Source organism: Lissotriton helveticus, chromosome 4_2, assembly GCF_964261635.1.
Source record: "Lissotriton helveticus chromosome 4_2, aLisHel1.1, whole genome shotgun sequence".
In the NCBI taxonomy this organism is placed as follows: domain Eukaryota; kingdom Metazoa; phylum Chordata; class Amphibia; order Caudata; family Salamandridae; genus Lissotriton; species Lissotriton helveticus.
Window position 1 is genome coordinate 122,825,344 of NC_136064.1, and position 13,850 is coordinate 122,839,193.

A 13,850-nucleotide genomic window follows, 5' to 3' on the forward strand; every position below is an offset into this window, starting at 1 on the left:
CAGGCATAAAGTGGGCCCTGGGCAAAATACAAACAGATCCCTTCATCTTTAACTTCAAAGGTGAAGTTCTGTGTTTGTGAAACAATAAACATGTATTTAAAGTGTATGAATAAACCTCTTTTGCTCTAGTAGTTCCTTCTTGGTGTACTCATCATTTTGTATACGTTGAGTTTTATGTGATGCTCTTTAGGATGAGCTCAGTTTGCAGATCTGAAGACTTGTTACAGCCTCCAAGGTCATGGAATTGTCTGTAAGTGATTCAAATGTGCACCCATCCTGATCAATCCCTCCAAGTCACAAAGAAGATTTTTATTTTTACATGAACGGAATTGCAAAACCTAAAAATGAGAGCTCTTCTGTGTTAGTTTTCAAATCAATACCAAGATACATCATCTGCAGAATCTAATTGTTCACAATCTTCTTACAATTGTTTCTGCCTTAAATATTGTTTCAGCTCATCTTGTAGATTGTATTAACCTTTTCTGAGCATAGCCTTCTGGGATAGGTTTTGGCACATTATGTTTTTTTCTTTTTAGAACATCAGGGGGCCCTTTTTATGACCCTAATAGTTTTTTCAAGCTTGCATCATGATACCTAGTAAATGTGCAAAGCAACAGGAAAATGAGATTACTCCAGTCATGCAAAGATACGTTGTGTGGCAAAAAGTGGCTTCATAAAGCTTGAATAAGGCATGCAGGGAGAATCGCCGTGCTGCCTCACTCTGTGGTACAAAGGCGTTCCATGTGTGTGATGCTGATGTTGCCGCGCGACTCCCGTGCTTTTTGACGCATTCCCGTGTTTATCAGAACTGGTAAACTTGTTGATGTGCCAAAAACATATACCTTTCCGGGTGAAGCATAACAAGGAGAAATATATTTTTTTCTCCTTGTTACTTCCACTTTCTATGTGTGCTTACACTGCCTCTGATGTACATCCAGGTGTCTCCCAAAGAAAGAAACAGTCATCACTCAGCACCCAAGCACATTTGTACCAGGACAGGTGGAAAAATTAGGGAGTCAGTAGGTGTACACCCTCAGAAGGTAAGCCACATCCCTAGGGTGTGATACCTGGTCTGTACAGCCAAGAAATGTTTCTGTTATTTGCAAAATAGAGGGTTCAGGGTAGTAGTCAGGGTAGTAAAGTTGACACACTAAGTCACTGTGGTTAGTATCCCATAGGCTTCTTGTATCCACATCCCTAATGCTCCTAAATATAGGCATTATGGGGCACACTTGACCATATAACCTCAGATCTGATTCGACTTGCAACAATGGACCAAGAAGAGACCTGAGGCTGTGACTTCAGGACCTGCATAAAGGAAAGGCACAGTAACTGTCACCTTCGGCTAGCCTGCACAACTGCGATTTATCCCGGACCAAAGATCATGTCCCATAGATAGGAGGACCACTTTGAGAGCACAAGACTACTCCAGATCTTCCTTGAACTAGTGGCACTAGTGCCATGCAGTTGCTAAGTAAAGCACGCTCCCGGAACCAAAGAATCATTGTCATCAGTCCCGCCAAGGGATCACCCAAAATTAAATGATCCAGTGTATTGTGGGAAATGTAGTTCTGATCTCCAGCAAGTTTCAGGTGGCTACCATTTTTGCCTTGACTCAAGGACATCGAAGTAACTCCAAGCTAAGCTTTCTGCTGCCGAAGCTTGTTGGTGGGCAGTCCAGCTACTAATACCTTTACTCAATGCAGTGCCTCGAGGGTACCCCATAGCATCGTCAACTCACCACCTCAATGGCCTGTTGTTTACTTTTTCTACCTGTTTCCTCAACACCATCATCTAAGTTATAAAGTCAGTTCACCTGCAGGTTATGCCTCTGCAAGATAGGCAACCGGGACAACTATGAACTGGACCATGCAATCCAGAAAATTGTACTAGTTTATTCCGTAACTCCAGTTATCCTCATCTGATTGTGTTCATTTTGGTGTCTAAATTTATACAAAAATTAGCTTCAGTTGTATGTAATGTTTTGGTTTTCTTTTGAGTCGTGTACATTGCTTATTGTCTATGTTGGTATTCAGAAATGCTTTTAACACATATTCCTCAAAACCTGACTGCGCTGTGTCACAAAACCAGGACTGAGCTACAGATTTTTAATTGTGAATCTTGACCCTAACTTAACAACCATATGGTCCATCACACCCTACCTTTCAGTCTCAGAAGCATAGATCACTTAGCTAGGGAAGCCTCATTGAAGCACTTCAACACACAACTTCATACCTGGCTGTCCTGTGAAATAAACAGAAAGTGATCCATGCAGCTTCTTCTACACACATGTGGTATGAAAGAGAGGCATGCTAGTACCTATAGGCTACTTTACTTGTGTCATCCTACAACTAAAACCCACAGACACACACATTGATGTCTCTAGAAAGACGCTGACACTCATAAGGGGGATGAAGTCTAACACTGTGAGCTCTGTCTCTCTTATCAATCTGGTAAAGAACTCTAAGGTTGAAAACATGATCTCAACTGTATCAACTACTATCCTACCATTTATAAATCTCTGCAAAGACAGAATGCAAGTAGGCCATAGGAGCAATGTCTATGGTTGGAACTGGAAACATATTCTGTCAAGTTTGAATGTCTGACTGCAAAACTGAGTCAGGTATGGCTGAACTTCTACATGTATTGTTAGGCAAGTGCTGCCGCTACGCCCTATCCATTCATCCAATAGCCCAGGCACAAGTCATTCAGTTGTAGAATTAGCTACGCACTACTGAAATATTTTTGGAATCACACTGCCACTACACTTGTCTAGTCACTCAATGACCCATACACTACTCATGCACTCATCCAATTACCAATGCAGTGCTAATGCACTATTACACTACATGTCCACTAATTCAATTACACAGACTTCACCCATGCACTCATACAAGAAACCAAGCACTACCCACAACCTCTCACAATCACTCAGACACTATCTATACAGTCATACAAACAACCAGGCACTATCTATGTACTCTTGCAATCATTCACACACTACTCCTACAGTTATTCCATCACATACTACTACACATTCACTCATCCAAAAAAACAGATACTATCCAAGAACCCATGCAATCACTCAGGCACTACCCATACATTTGTTGAATCACCCAAAAAGAACCTATACATCTAACCACCTAGCCACTACTCATGCACACACCAAGGCACTGTTCTTCCATTCATCCAATTATCCAGCAAGTACCCTTGAACTTATTCACTCACCCAGGCACTACCCATGAAGTCATCATTCAACCAGACAGTACACAGACACTCATCAAATTACCCAGACACTACTCATGTATTCAAACAATCTCTTATATGCTGATCATGCACTCTTACCATCACCCAAATACTATCCATGCACTCTTCCAATCACCCAAGTAGTACTCGTGCATTCACCCAAGCAACCAGGCACTACTCATGCTCTCTTACAATCACGTGTGCACTATTCATGCACTCATTCAATCACTGAAGCACTGCAGTTATAAATCAGCCAAGCATTACTCGTGCATTCACCCAATCACCCAGACACTGCTCATGCACTCTTTCAATCACTCACACACTACATATATGCTCATTCAATTGCACAGACAGTACTGATGTACTCATACAATCAGTAAGGTACTACTCATCCACTCAAGTAATATCTCAAACAGTAATCATGTACTATTCTCATATAGATACACTATTACACAAATCACTCTCCCATTCACACATTTATCCATCCAATCAGTTTCACAACATATCATTTTTCCATTTTTATCTAAATATAGGTGGATCCGTAATAACAACTATTTTGAGCTTTTAAAATATTTCCTAGGGATTAATTTTGACTTTTTTTCCCGAAATAGTTAATCTTTGAAACATAGTGCTTTCTAAAAACTGTGAACACAAGGCTGGAAATCGATCAACAAAAATGTATGTTGGTGTCCTTTTAGAACAGTACTAATCGTGAAAATTTACTATTCACCAATACATAAAATAGTTTGGCACTTTTGACAGTTCACTCCAGTATCTTCCTATTCAGGGAAGATCTGCAGCTGTGGTGCTGTGAGTACAGATGCTCCAGATGTTGAAGGCTGATCTAATTTTCCTCCTGAAGCTTAGTCCCTCTTCTCTCTAGTCATAACTTCCCTTGCAAGACAAAATGGTTGCATCATCTCCAGGTGTTTCTTTACGGACAATGTCCCATAGGAATATTTCTTAGCAGCATCTGAAGAATGAATTTACCCAGCGTCAACCTCTGGCTTCTATTTGTTAAAAACTTCTGTAATCTATCCGAGATTCTGCATAGAATGACCTGCAGTGAGAGCAACTCATCAAGAATAAAATGGGGCACTTTCATTACAGATTCATATTTGCAATTATGAGTCAGTTCAGAGTATCTGAAAGTCTGAGAGGAACCAGGGCACATGATATACTTAACAACCAGGATGCCTCCTGTAAGAAATGGTGGTCTCTATTTGGCAAGGGTTGCACCTTTGTCCAAGTAGGGACCCTTCCTTCTAGTCAGAATAAGGGAGTTACACTCCTGCTCAGCCCCTTGGTAGCTTGCCACGAGCAGTCAGGCTTATGTTAGAGGTAGTGTGTATGCATTTGCACATAACCAACAGTAATGCAGTGAATACACTACAAAAGGACGCCACAAAACATTTTATATATCCAAAACAAGACCAAAAACAATATAAATCCACTATACAGTTCTCAGAAATCTTCAGTGATCAAAATGGACTTGAAATACAGTTCCTTGAAGGCGATAGCGCCATCTTGGGCTATCGTGGTGTTATGAACAACAAATCCAAGCAGTTCTGGCTTACCACAGTGTGGTGGGCCAGCTACAGGGTTGGGAAGACCTGCCATACAGTACCTTTGTAAATGTAGGGCATTGGTGACCTCTCATGAGCCCGAAGGGCCGGCTTCCACAGGCGTTGGTTCTGGAGGTCAGTGGAGGAGTCTTTGGGCCCTTGAAGTCAGAAACGTTGCAGATCAAACTCCTCGCAGTTGGGAGTGCCGTCAGGTGTCGGGCTGCATCGCGAAGCAGGCTGGTTCTCGGTGACAGTCATCCAGTGTTATCAGTGAAACTAGGGCAGCAGTGTGAAGTTATGTAGTGCACGTTGCAGTGGGGGCAGGTCACGTACAAGCAGTAGCATTGTCATGCTGAAGCGCTGTCATTGGTTAACCAACTGGAGTCGATAGCGCCGGCATTGGTGGGCAATGGCTGCGGTGCGGGGTGGGATGAGGATGGTGCATTGTCTTAGTTATGAGCAGTGCCCTAGAACCATTGTGCCAACAGTGGAGTCGATGTTGGCATGGAGCAGCATCATCGGGGATACCAGGGTGACGTTGTGAAGAGAGACTGTACAAAATGCAGTGCCAACAGGTTGACGTGCAAGCAGCAGCTCGGTGGTGGAGGTGGGTGGCGTTATTGGTGAGATCAAGGTTGCGGTGCAACGTTGACCTCTGTGGTGCCTTCAAGACACGGAGTTAACAGCGGCATCTTCGATGGCATTGGGTTGCTTTTTCTTCTATTGCAGCACAAAATACACAGTCCCCTTGAAAACTTGAAGTCTTTGATGTTCCATAGACTTCTTGAACAGATGGCAAGCTCTTCTTCAAACCCTTGGAGAAACTCCCCAAAAAGAAGTTGCAGAAAGTTCAGTCCAGTCTCTTCACTGCCCAAGACAGAAGCACCCACTGCAAGCCAACATAGCAACGCACACAGCAAAGTGGTATTCCTTCCTCTAAGCTTCTCCAGCTCTTCTTCTTGGAGGTCTACTTGGTTCCAAAAGAGTTCTATAAGTCTGAGGTCTGGGCCCTAATATTTATACTTCAAATTCCTTTTTCCTCTCGGTCAGAGAGTTTCTGTGCTTAGTCCAAACCAGTTTGGTTCTCCCTGGCCCAGCTTGCCAGCAGGAGGAAGAGACAGCATTGTCTATTGCAGATCAGGCCCATTCAGGCGCATGGAAATCTCCTCCCACTATTCTAAATGCAGCCCAGGTCTATTCAGCCCAGCCCTGACTCATCCAGACACTCTGGAGCCACTGCATATCCCCTGCCCCTAACACTCCAAAGCCAGACAGTCAATACATATCCTAGCAGATGCACACTGGATAGCTAAGGAAGAAAATACCTACTTTCTAAAAGTAAAACATTTACACAGAATGTAAAAAACAATTTCACTAAAAGATGCATCTTTAGATTCTGAGTTCAGTTATACTAAACTTTATTTTCCTATCTTTTTCCAATGAGAAATTATATTTATAATATGATATAAATAAACTCCCATTCTATTATATGGGACAGATAGCCTTTCCTAAGTGGAAAAAGAAATGTACTGTAATTCACTTCAAAGATATGTCACACACACACCCGTACAAGTCCTACCTTTAACATACACAGCACCCTGCCCACATGGGTACCTTGGGCCTACCTTAGGGGTGAATCACAGGTAAGAAAAGGTAAGGTTAGGGCCTGGCAAGTGGGTGCACGTGCCAGGTCGACATGGCAGTTGCAACCTACGTACAGACTATTATGTTGGCAGGTCGGAGTTACCTTATCAGGGCTACTCATGTGGGTGGCACAATCAGTGCAGCATGACCACTAGTAGCATTTTATTTACAGACCCTGACACACTCACTGCTCTTTACTAGGGGCAAACCAGTAAATTAAATATGCCATTCATGGAAACACCAATCCATTATACAAATTTAAACAGAGAGCATGTGCACTTTAGCACTGATCAGCAGTAGTAAAGTGCCCAGAGTCCGAAAACCCAACAAAGGCAGGTCAGGAAAAAATAGGAGGAAGAATCAAAAGGTTTGGGGATAACCCTGTTAAAAGGACCATTTCTAACACAACACGCTTCCACTCTAAGGTCAGTGTAGCCAATCCATACCTTGATGGGCTTCCTTGCTTTGGGCGACAGAACATGGGACCCTGCCTGCAATAGTAGGGGTCTATTCCTGTTCTAGGGTATGCCCTGTGCTCACTAAGCCCCTGGAATCAAGCTATCCTGGCTGAAGATGGTTGATAGCCAGAAACCGGTCCTAGGATGCTTGATTCTGGTCCAGGGAAGACATGGCTTGGGAGTTCGGGCTGGACTGTTCCCATGAGGCACAGGGTCAAGCCTGATTTGCATATGGCCATGTTTGAACTGGGATGGCTTGGTGAGCAAAATAACGATGGATTAAACCCAGGTCTGTGACTGGGGGTGAATGTTTTGCCATTGTGCAACATTCCATCCATCATCTTGTTTGTTTTGCTGTTCACCCTATGTGGGAAGGGTATGCCCAACCGTGGGTACCGTGCTCACTAAGCCCCTTGAGTCAAGCTATGCTGGCTGAAGACGGCTGATAGTCAGAAACCAGTCCTAGGATGCTTGAGTCCGGTCCAGGGAAGACATGGCTTGGCAGTTCGTGCCGGACTGTTCCCATGAGGCACAGGGTCAAGACTGATTTGCATATGGCCATGTATGAACTGGGGTGGCTTGGTGAGCAAAATAACGATGGATTAAACCCAGATCTGTGACTGGGAGTGAATGCTTTGCCATTGTGCAACATTCCGTCCATCATGTTTGTTTTGCTATTCCTGTTCTATGCCTCCCTGAACCCAGTTGGATCCCTCTATCCATACTCTCAGGGCCCTCTTAGCTAACCCATGGGGGACCCTTCTCCTCACCTGGGGACACAATCTGTGTAGCACCTAACCTTAGATTGCTCACGGGTCAGTCCCTAAAGTTAGATAGTACCACCACGGCCAACATAGTGGTGAGGCCTAATCCACTCCCGGGGTGTGACTCCTGTCCCCCACCCCATGGGCCACTCTGTCCACTAGGACAGCAAGTCACAGTGGCTACTGACAGTTGCATTGTGGGCTATCTATGGTGTCAGGAAGACCTGCAAAAGGGTACCTTTAGAAATATATGGCGTCATTGACCTCTTGATGAGCCCCGAAGTGCTGGCATCTGCAAGCATCAGATCTGGAGGTAGGTTTAGGAGTCCTGAGGTCCTTGAAGTTACACATGTTGCAGATCAAACTCCTCACGGTTGTAGTCGGGAGAGCCAGCACCGGCAGCCATTGTGGCTGTTGTGCGAAGTGCAGCGGTGTGGCATGCAATGCCCTCAAGTCACAGTGCAGGCAGCAGCTCAGTGACAGTCATCCACTGGTGCCGATGAGACCAAGGCTGCAGAATGAAGTGATGCCCTTCTCGTTGTGGTGCTGGCAGGTCCTGGTGCAAGTAACATCGTCGTTGTTGCTGAAGCACTTCCGTCCACTGACGAAGTGGAGTCAATGGCTACGGCAACAGGGGACCAAGGCTATGGTGCAAGATGAGCACAGTGCATTGTGTAACTTACATGCTGTGCCATTGAACCACGGGCAAGTAGCAAGTTCATTGGGGGTACCAGGGTGATGTCATGAAGTGAGGCGGTGCAAAGAAGGGTGCTCACAGGTCAGTGTGCAAGCAGTGGCTCGGTGGAGTTGTCAGGTCGTGTCGTCGATGAGACGAGCGCGTCAGTGCAACGGTACCCTTTGCGGTGCCTTCAGGACACAGAGTGGGCAGCAGTGTTGTGGGAAGCAGTGTCATAGACAGCGTCAGGTTGCTTTTTCTTCTGTTGCAGCACGAAACACACAGTCCCCAATGCTGATGTCAGAAGAACTTGGAGTCTTTGCTGTTCCAGAGACTTCTTTAACAGTTTGCAACCTCTACCTAAAACCCTTGGAGAAAACTCACAAAAGGAAGTTGCAGAAAGTTCAGTCCAGTCCTTTCACTGTCCAAGACTGAAGTAGCCACTACAGGCCAACACAGCAAAGCACACAGCAAAGTGGTAGTCCCTCCTCACAGCTTCTCCAGCTCTTCTTCTTGGCAGTCTTCTTGGTTCCAAAAGAGTTCTAAAGTAATGAGATCTGTGCCCCAATATGTATACTCCAAATTCCGTTGTCCTCTCAGGCAGAGTGTGTCTGTGCTCAGTCCAAGCCAGTTTGGTCCTCTCTAGATCAGCTTCCCAGCAGGAGGCAGAAACAGCATTGTCTACAGTAGATCAGGCCCATTCAGGTGCAAGGAAATATCCTTCCACTACTCTAAATGCAGCCAAGCTCTATGCAGACCAGCCCTGACTCATCCTGACTCTCTGGAGCCACTGCACATCCCCAGCCCCTGTCACTCCAAAGCCAGACAGTCAATACCTATCCTAGCTGAGGCACACAGGATGGCTAAGCAAGAAAATGCTTAGTTTCTAAAAGTGGTATTTTCAAACACAGAATGTAAAAATCACCTTTAGAAAAAGACGTATTTTTAGATTCTAAGTTCAGGCATACTAAAGTTTCATATTCATATTCATATCTAGCCCCAATGGGAAGTTATGTTCATAAGATTGTATACATAAACTCCCATTCTATTATATTGGACAGATAGCCTTTCCATAGTGAAAAACAAAATGCTCTGTAATTCACTACAAGGACATGTCACACACCAGTAAGTGTGCTACCTTTACATACACAGCACCCTGCCCACATGAGTGCCGTGGGCCTACCTTAAGGATGACTCACATGTAAGAAAAGGGAAGGTTATGGCCTAGCAAGTGGGTGCACTTGCCAGGTCCACATGGCAGTTATAACTGCGTGCAGACTCTGCAGTGGCAGGTTTGAGTTACCTTTTCAGGGCTACTCATGTGGGTATCACAATCAGTGCTGCAGGCCCAATAGTAACCTTTGACTTACACGCCCTGGCGCACTCAGTGCACTTTAGTAGTGCTTACCAGTAAACAAGCATGCCACTCATGGAAACACCAATCCAAAATACAAATGTACACAGAGAGCATATGCATTTTAGTACTGATCAGCAGTGCTAATGTGCCCAGAGTCATAAAACCACCAAAGACAAGTGAGGAAAAAAAGGAGGAAAATGGAAAAAGTTTGGGGATAATCCTACAAAAAGGGCCATTTCCCACATCCATGCTGTACTGTGAAATAAAATAAATAAATGAAATGTGTCATATATCAATGGCAAAAACAAGAGATACATAATTCAAATGTAAATAATATAAACAAAAATATATTGTACCTTTGGGAAGATCATTTCAAGTTGTGAGTAAGGTGCAGGTGACCAGCACTCCGTACAATGAAAATCCCACATAACAACGTAATGTTGAGAAGAATTCTAACATGAACTTTTTTTTGTCCCAAAAGAAAGAATATATCTACGCAGTCTACATCTACTCAGGCCTAGTACTTTGCAAGGCACTAGAAATAAGGCAACAAGGGGGATGGAGCTCAGACACAATGAAGGTGGCTGGCTTCTGAAGGGCTCTGTCGACAACTGCTCCATTACTGAGAAAATGATTACTTCACTGGTCTCTTTGTTACTTTAAAACTGTGGGAAACTCTCATTTGTGTGCTTTGGACAAGCTTCATGTCAATGGGCACCACATAGGAGAGCAGGCCGGTGAGACGAGCAGCCTAAGGCAACAATACAATCTACTGCGGCTCCTCACATCACTGTGTATATTGTACCACAGTTATGAACATATTCTATCTCACACAAGTGAGTTAGTTTTACAGCAGCTTCTTCTTCATGCATCATTGAAATGCAGCAAGTCTAGACACTCACAAGTATAAATTGGACCCTGGGCAATGTACAAACAGATCTCTTCACCTTTAGCTTTAAAGGTGAAGCCCTGTGTTCATTGAACAACAAATATGTAATTACAGTGTTTGATTCTTTGATGTATGACTAAACCTTTTTCGCCCTGTTAGTTCCTGCTTGGTGTACTCAAAATTTTGTATACCTTGAGTTTTATGTGATGGTCTTTAGGATGAGCTCAGTGTGCTGATCTGAAGACATGTTAATGCCTGAGAGGTCTTGAAATTATCTGGAAGTGAATCAAATGTGCAGCCATCCCGGTCAATCCCTCCAAGTCGCACTGAAGATTTGTATTTTTAAATGAAAGAATTACAAAACCTAAAAATGGGAGCACTTTATGTTAGGTTTCAAATCCAAGCTACATATTCTGAGGAATCTAATTGTTCACGATCTTCTCACAACTGTTTCTGTCTTAAAGATTATGTTTTAGCGCATCTTGTGGTTTTAACTTACGGGTTATGAGCATGCAGTTCTGGAATACATTTTGGCACACATCATGTTTTGAGTTTTTAGCACATCTAGTGTTCTTTTTATGACCCGAATTGTTTTGTCATGCTTGTATCATGATACTTAGTAAATGTGCAACAAAACTGAAAAATTAGATTAATCCAGTTATGCAAAGACACTTTGGATGCAGTCTTTCTTAGGAGAACATTCCTTCAGGTCTTTGAAGGAGACATTTTATCCAAACGTATGTCCCTCAGTTGTGGTGTGCCTCAGGGATCTTCCACACTGTTTACTGTCTATATAAGTCCATTTGCAGAGATTGCCTATCCATTTGGCATAAAAAATTGTACCTACGCTGATGACACACTGCTCGTGGTGGTATTAAAAAATACAGAGAAGTCATCCAGCAACTTAGAAGCTGCCTAGATGAGATAGCCAAATGGATGGACTCTCTTGCCTAATACTCAATGGGGACAAGACGGAGCTTATGCTCCTCGGTAACTCACCATCTTTCAATTCAGAGCTGCTTTGGCCCATCTGTTTTGGCCCTGTCCTAGAACCAAAAAACAAGATCAAAAGCCTAGGCATTTAGCTGGACCGCTGTCAAAAGGATACACTGGTTCGGCCCCCTCAGGAACAGATGCTCTTACCCCAGACCCCCTCAAGCCAAGCCAGGAACTACCCTTTAGTAATGCAGTCCATTGTCTTAACCTGGGGGGAAGGGGAAGTGGACAGACAAAACAAGAGAGACTTCTTCCTCACGGTATCTGCCTCGGGAGTCTTTCTGGTAACTCTCTGAAAAGGAAAGGACAGGTTAAATCTCTCTACTTAACTTTCACTTAACCAATCTTATTTTTCTAGTCCCCTTTGCTCTGAGTCTTACCGATACAGACTGGGAAGCTAGCCACTCTCCTAACTGTTTTGTCTGGAATGTGTTGTATCTGATTAACCGGAAGAACCTCTAGTGTTCCTTGGAAAATTAATTACTGAAGAAATTGCTCATAACACCTCGAACTGTGAATCTCCAAAAGTCTTGAATTCGGAACTGTGAACTCTCTCTATGAAATTTTCTGGAATTCTTCAAAGTTAATACTCAGATGCTAAAGTCTTTGAATGTCTTTGAAAACTTTGAGGCACCAAAAGTCTTTACAACACTTCACTTTAGTAAGAGTCTCTGTCAGGCTCGGGGCGCAATATGCTCTCCTGCATACTAGCAAAGGAGCGTCCTTAGCACCCCTGGTTCATCGCCTGAGACTCATCATTTTACTCAACAAATACTCTTACTTGAAAGTCTTTGAGGGAACTTCTCTTGATTGAAGTTTTTCCCAACTCTGACTCCTCTTCCCCTCAACTTTTCCAGTGCTCCGGTGTCGAATAACTTCAGGTCACTGATATGCTGAGGGAAAAAACATTCGTTAGGACATGCTATCTGAGTTCTAATATAGCGCTATTACTGTTACTTTCCTTTTAGTGTCAGTTCGGAAGCCTTGTACTGGGAAACTAGTCGAAACACGAATTTTCTGTGGAAGAGAGTTTAGTTGCTCTCTCCTCAGGTGAAATGCCGGTTGAAGTGCGCAGCACGTATTGCGCGCATGCGTGAAATACCGAAGCTCTTAGAACAACTACAATGCTGACTAACCCGTCGGAAACGGAATTACTTCCGCATTCCCAAAATGGCGGATCGCCGCAAAGCTGCCACTAGAACTCGCAATGAAGTCCTCCAGCAAGGGTGTCTCAACTTGCCAACTCCTTTCAAACACCCCATGTGGAGAGATGATGGGCGCATCCTGACAACCGCTCCTGAGCTTTACTACCAGGCAACAAAACTATTGGCCACTTGTTATGGCCAGTTGAGGAAGTTATGTAGAATAACCCCTCTCCTCCCATTTCAGGAAAGAAGATTTATGGTCCATGCTTTCATTCTATCTCGCCTGGACTAGGGGAACGCCCTTTATTTAGGAGCCCCCCAATCCACTACCTACATCCTCCAGCTCGCCTGCTCCTCCAGATCCGCAAAACATGCCCAGAGGAGCCTTCACTGGCTGCCTGTTAGGGAGAGAGTTACATGTAAAGCTATGTGTATCACACATAAGTCCTTTTGGAGGAATGGACAAGCAATCAGCCGATCTATGATCATTGCATACCAACCAAGGAGAAACCTCCGCTCAGCATCCATCTCTCTTGCCATGCTCCCGAAAATGAAAATAAAGAGAGCTAGATGTTGCGGGGGCTCTTGTTTTTATAACTCTGCCAGACTATGGAATGCACCCCCCCATATAGGGTGGAGCTTAACCTGCTGCCCTTCCGTAAACTCCCAGAAAGCTGGCTCTTTGACAACTGCACTTAATTATGGGCCTTCACACTCTGTCTGCGTCTGATTTTAACGCTGCGATGCCTCAGTGTAGCTCTAGCACTTTATAAATGTTTGTTTCATTTTATTTCATAAGTGGCTTCATAGATCTTGAGTACGGCAATGCAGCGAAAATTGCTTTGTTGCCTCACCCTGCCGTACAGAGGCGTTCCATGTGTGTTATGTGGATGTTCCCACGCAACTCCCATGGCTTTTGACGGGCATTCCCAGATTTATCTGAACTGGTTCACCTGGTGATGTGCCAAAAAGATATGCCTTCCCAGGAGAAGCATAACAAGAAGAAAAATCTGTATTTCTTCTTGTTACTCACTGTTTCTATGTGTGTTTACACTGCCTCTTAAGTGCATCCAGGTGTCTCCCAAAGGAAGAAACAGTCATCCCCCGGGA